Source organism: Enhydra lutris, unplaced genomic scaffold (assembly GCF_002288905.1).
Source record: "Enhydra lutris kenyoni isolate GAN:26980312 unplaced genomic scaffold, ASM228890v2 scaffoldscaffold2, whole genome shotgun sequence".
Lineage (NCBI taxonomy): Eukaryota > Metazoa > Chordata > Mammalia > Carnivora > Mustelidae > Enhydra > Enhydra lutris.
The window spans coordinates 46,732,381-46,738,748 of NW_019154086.1; the positions used below are offsets into that span (position 1 = coordinate 46,732,381).

Below are 6,368 nucleotides of genomic sequence, written 5' to 3' on the forward strand. Positions count from 1 at the left end.
TGTTTGTTATAAGCTTTCTCTCTTTCTGTGTCAAATAAAAAAAAAAAAAGAAGTAAATCTTGAAAGTTCTCATCACAAGAAAAAATATCGTAAGCGTGTAAGGAGATGGATGATAACCAAACTTGTGGTGATCATTTCACAATACAGACATATACCAAATCTTTATGTTGCACGCCTTAGTACAGTGCTCTATGTCAATTATATCTCAATAAAACTGGAAAGCAAAGAAAATGGGACATAACTTAATGTCAAGGAAACAAAAATATGCAGTGTTAATAAAATAATCCAAAGGAAAAAAAGCCCATGTGGGAGCAGCATACCACAGAAGACTGAGTTTCCAGCAGCCTGGGTCCCCAAATCTCTATATGGAGCAGAGGTCCCACCTCTTTCATGAACCCCCACCTCAATACCACTGTCTTGGAGCCAAGCTGGACTGCTTTTATATAGGAAAAATAATCTATTGTGCCAAGCCATTGCAATTTAGGAATTTGTTACAGCAGCTTAACATAAATCCTAATGCTTCTCTGTATATACAGGCTTTTGAAAAGTATTAAACAAAATAATATATATAAAACACCCAAGTTGGGGCGCCTGGGTGGCTCAGTGGGTTAAAGCCTCTGCCTTTGGCTCAGGTCATGATCCCGGGGTCCTGGGATTAAGCCCCGCATCGCATCGCATTGGGCTCTCTCCTCAGCAGGGAGCCTGCTTCCCTTCCTCTCTGTCTGCCTCTCTGCCTACTTGTCATCTCTCTCTGTCAAATAAATAAATAAAAATCTTTAAAAAAAAAATACCCAAGTCATAATAGCTCAAAAATGCTTAATTTCTTTTTGCTTTGGAGCAAGAGTTTTCTAGGAATATTCACATGCACAGATTGGGGCTAGTCCCATAAACTTATTACCAAGCAACATTTTCAGGAGTTCTGGTCATTTGCATCTTTAAATCACTCTGTCATTGGGAATACGGTACTTACCTTGAAACCTAACTTGAAGCTGGGAGAGGCAGAGACCTTGAAACAAAGATGTCACTTGGTAGATGGTAGGCCCTTTCAAGTCTTCCAGAGGGGGCCATGCTTACCTGTAAACCACTAGGCATTCTTAAAACAAAAATAAAAACAAAACAAAAAAACAAGGTCAGTGGTACTTAATGAGAAACGTGGGGGAAGAAGCTGTTCACACCTGTGCTTCTGAGAATGCCAAGCACTGGGGTGGCCACAGTCTTTGTTTACACATCAGTTTCCACAAACTTAAGCTAAATGAACGAATACTTATTCTGTATTGTCCTCATAAAATTGAGTTTCTAACTTGAGATTCTGAGTATGTCTACTAAAAAGAGCAAAGAGCTATCCTGTAATAGTCATCTTCCAAAGCTTCCTGGTTATCCACTGGCCACTATTCATCTGTGACTGTCGCACTATCAGTTGGGTGTTACGGGACCTCACGATGGTAGGAACGTTTTCTGCAGACGGTGGTTCCACTGACAGTGTTGTGGGCCCTGTTGGCTACAGAAGATCGGCTCCGCCCACCAACTCTGTGATAACTAACCCCAGACTGCGGAATCACTGACGTTATTATAACGTGCTTAACCAGATCAAGACTGATGCTTCCTCTTCTGAAATTAGCAACACACCTGAAAGTCTTCGATAAGCAAAAGAAATCATTCTAACTGGTTACTTTAAAAACACGGTGCAAAATCTTGTTCTTCCCAGAAGTCTGTTGTCTTCTTTTCACTGAGGTATAATTTATATATAACATTATATTAGTTTCAGACACAAGACGTAATGATTTGGTATTTGCACATATTACAAAAGGATCACCACAATAAGCCCAGTTAACGTTCCTCACCATAGTTAACATTCATCACCACACATAGTTACAATTATTTTCTGATATGAGAACCTTTAAGATCCACTCTAAGCATCTCCATGACTTAATGATTTTATAACCTTAAGTTTGTACCTTTTGACCCCCTTCACCCCTGTTGCCCATCCCCACCTGGCAACCACTTATCTGTTTCTCCATATCTATGATCTCATCTTTTTTTTCTTTTAAGATTCCACATATAAGTGAGATCATAGTGTCTTCTATAATCTCCCTAGCAGGTGATGATCAAAACTTTGGGCCTTTAGCAGTTTCCTCTAATGCCCTTAGGAGGCTGACCAAACCCTGCCCGTGGCCTCCAAGGCCCCAGTGTTAGTCCAGGTGCACCTCAGCCCCACACTATAGCCCTCCAGTCATCCTAGCCATCTCTTAGCCCCACAAAAGTGCCTTGCTCTGGGGGCCTTGGTGTCTGTGTCCACATATGTCCTCCAATGACCCTATTAGGAGGAAAGTCAGCTTGGCAAATGCTTGGAGTGCCAGTCCACGAGGGGCACCAACATCCCTCCCCGCAAGAAAGAGCCAGAGATAAAGAAAACTATACCTTTCTGGAGCTATTTGGGGCAGGGGAGGAAGGTGGGACCCCTAAGGGGCATGCTGGAGCTAGGATGCAAGCCATAAGACTATCTCTTCTGGAGGGCTCTGGTGAGCTCAGGCACGCAGGTAAGTTTAAAGCCAAGGATGAAGGCTGTCTGGGTGACCCACTGGTTAAGTGTCTGACTCTTGGTCTTGGCTTGATCATGAACAAGGTTGTGAGGGTTGTGAGATGAAGCCCTGTGTCAGGCTCCCTATTCAGCATGGAGCCTGCTTGAAGATTCTCTCTCTCTCCCCTTCCTCACACGTGTGTGTGTGTGTGTGTGTGCTTTCTCTCTCTCTCTTTCAAATAAATAAATCTTTTTTTTTTTTAAGATTTTATTTATTTATTTGACAGACAGAGATCACAAGCAGGCAGAGAAGCAGGCAGAGAGGGGTAGGGGAAGCAGGCTTCCTGCTGAGCAGAGAGCCCGATGTGGGGCTCGATCCCAGGACCCTGGGATCATGACCTGAGCCGAAGGCAGAGGCTTTAACCCACTGAGCCACCCAAGCACCCCTAAATACATCTTAAAAAAAAAATAAGCCAAGTGTGAAAAGCTAGGGAGAGCAGAGCATGAGGGTGTAGTGGTTCTAGAGCACATCTACAAATCTTCTGTCCCATCTTCCATCAAGAGGGGGTTCTGGGTCCCCTGAGTAGGCCTCAGGACTACCTTAATAGAATGGGACAGAAATGATGCTGTGTGACCTCAGAGACCAGGTTGGAAGAGTCCATGAGATTCTACCTGGCTCAGTCTTTCTTAGGTTACTGGCTTTGGAGCCCTGAAGTGATCACACTAGAAATCCTGCATGAGAGGCCACCCAGAGACAGGTATGCCCAAGAAGCCCCAAATGTCCGAGGCTTCCCAGCCCAGGCTTCAGACATGTGAATGAGGGAACATTTGGGTGATTCCAGACTGGCCAGTGCCTGAATAACTGTGTGGGACCCAAGTGATAAATACGAGCAGGCCCTGTCCACCTCCAGATCACAAGGATAACAGTAAAATGACGGCAGTTTTAAGTCACCAAGTTTGGGAATGACTTGTTACCCAGCAGGAGTGATGAGGCTTGAGACTTTGTCAGTCTTGCTCCTAACTCTTCTGTCCTCAGTACCAAGAACAGTACTTGGCCCAGACCAGGTAATCAGTCAAGGTTTGTTGGATGACTGAATGAATGGACAGATGAATGTATGAATGAATAGGGGAGAGGCTCACCATACCCACCAGCAATTCACCCTTTCTGCCTTCCCCCAGCGGGCACGTTGCCATCTCTCTTCTGTCCCAGGGGAAACAGAGGCAGAAGAAAAATTATTAAATTTCCTTACTACTTACAGCCCACTGACAAGTCCTTGAAACAGGCAGAGTGACATTCTTCTAGGGACTCAACTGCCTTGATGTTGACACTTTGCTAAGGGCAACAGGCAATCCTAACCCACCATCTCTCCCCTCCCCCCACTGGCCCCAGGATTCTGTAAGCCCACTTTAACATATAAAAATTCTTTCGGAATCTTCATCTCTATTCCCCAAGATACATGTTGGCAACCACGCTCCAAGCATATGACCTCCTAAGGTCCTGGAAACCTTGCCTTCAAATTCCTTTGAGATTTATGCTATCCCTAACCCCCTCCCAACTTGAAAGTATATAATGGGCCACTCCTCATGACCCCAGTGCGGCTCTTTCTGCCACATGTCCTGTCCCTGTGCTTTAATAAAATCACCTTTTTGCACCAAAGACGTCTCAAGAATTCTTTCTTGGCCATCGGCTTTGAACCCTAATGTTCTTTCCTATATCACCTCCACCTTTCCCAGCTAGCTAACTCATGACTGGCCCTCAGATCCCAGCTCCAAGATCAATTTCTCAGGGAGCTGCCCTTGAACTCCTGTCTAGATCAGATCCTGTCTGACACTCTCAAGTCACCCTGTCCTCCTTCATGACACGTCTTAGGGCTATCCTTACATAATCAAATAATCACGCTGAAATTCTGGCTGTCTCCTGTGACTGACTGTAAGCAACGGGGTCTGTTCACAAGCCTGTCTCCAGTGCTGGACAAAGCCTGGCCCAGAGCTGGCTGACTAGGTATCAGAACATTTCTTAAGACTGGAAGCGTACAGCTCAGCTGTTTTTATTCACAAGGCTTCTGACACCAAAAGTGTAGTTTTTTCCTCAAGCCAACCAATTTTTCAACTCTGTGGACACCAGCTGGGTGTCCTACAATTCAATTCAATTCCAGCACTGACTACTCTGAGTTAGTATCAGACTACACGGGCAGAAGGGCTCAGTCCCAAAGACTGCCCCCACTTGAGTTGTCAGTTACAAGCACCAGGTCCCCAAATTACCCACTTTTGTCAGACCTGGCTACCAAGACGGGGCGGGGGGGGTGTTCCTCTAAAAACGCTTACCCCTTTCTGCTTTGATAATGTGCTCCAACAGCTCACAAAACTGGAAAACACTTTACTTGCTGTTACTATAGATTTATTATAAAGACTAAAACTCAGGAACAGCCCAATGGAAGGAATGCATCGGGCAAGGGCACAGGGTTTCCATGCTCTCTCCAGGCATGCTGCCTTCCTAGCACCCTGATGTGCTGCCAGTCTGAAAGTCCTCTGAACCCTCTGAGCAACCCCCCTTTTTTTTAGGTTCCAGACTGAGTCACAATTGACCCTTGGTGACTGATCTCAACCTCTGGCCTCTCTCCCCTCCCTGGAGGTCAGAGGGTGGGGCTGAAAGTCCAACCCTCCAATGGTGCTCTGGCCTTTCAGGCAACCAGCGGCCATCCGGCAGCCACTTACCCACCGCCCCCACCCCACAGTCATTACCATATAAAAGACGTTCTTAGCACTCTGGAGATTCCCAGGGTGTCAGGAGCTGTGTACCAGGAACTGGGGAAAAACAACCGAATATTTATTTTTTATGATACTCTCCTGTTTTTAGGTGGTGCTTATTTTCACTCATTAATATTGAGCTAGAATTGGCCTCTAACTGCTAGCCCACCCACTACCGGGCTGTCCAAACCCACTCAAACCCTGGTCATTCTCACCACACACACTCCAGGAAACCAAGAAGTTGAACGTTTTCTTCAGGTTTACGGGGCAGTCTGGGGAAGAGGTGGAACCTGAGGCCAACTCTCCAGACTCCCAGTTCCACATGGTGTCCTTCACAACACACCGCCTCCTGGATGTTCTCTCCCTGCTGTGGAAAACTCTGGGAGAATCATAACCCATCCCTCCAAACAACGACAAACAAGCCCGGGCACTTTCCACAATGGAACACTTGAAGCAGGCGAAGCTTCTTCATATTTAACATACAGGCTTCAGTGTCTCTACAGAACAAGAGCCCACGCTGATATTTACCTCGGCACCTCCTCAAACACCTAAGGGATGAGCTCCTCAGCAAATATCTATTTCGGATTTGAATTTGCTTCTTTTATTGGACAGACCGCTGCACAAGGTGTTGATTCTGCTTTCCTTTCTTTTCCATTACTTGTCATTCCCCAGGTCATTGGAGATTAAGGACATAAATAAATGAAGATAAAGAATATTTCAGGTGGGCGCACCTGGGTGCCTCAGTTGGTTAAGCATCTGCTTTTGGCTCAGGTCATGATCCTAGAGTCCAGGGATCAAGTCTCCTGCATTCCCCCATATTGGGCTCCTTGCTCAGCGGGGAGTCTGCTTCTCCTTCTACCCCTCACCCCACTCATGCTCTCTCTCAAATAAATAAGAAAAATACTAAAAAAAAAAAAAAAAATACTCCAGGTAATCTGCAATAGTTCAGTAAGATAGAACTCCTGAAACTGAGCTTTTGAAGACAATGCAATGACCCAGAAAAGAAAATGTGAACATTTTTAATGTGACTTAATGTGAAAAACTAAAAAAAGATACAGAGCCATGCATTGCATGACTCTAAAATTTTATTTAAATGTGTGTG

At 45.2% G+C, this 6,368-nt stretch overlaps 1 protein-coding gene across 1 annotated transcript in view; it reads right to left on the reverse strand.

Annotated features, from left to right (window-relative positions):
• LOC111149806 (2-phosphoxylose phosphatase 1) overlaps window positions 1–1,017 on the reverse strand; it is a 49,213-nt gene extending 48,196 nt beyond the window's left edge. The window contains exon 1 of the mRNA XM_022507090.1: window positions 971–1,017. The gene's annotated coding sequence lies outside the window, so the exon portion shown is untranslated. The remainder of the gene's footprint in view (window positions 1–970) is intronic.
• Window positions 1,018–6,368: the final 5,351 nt, after the last annotated feature.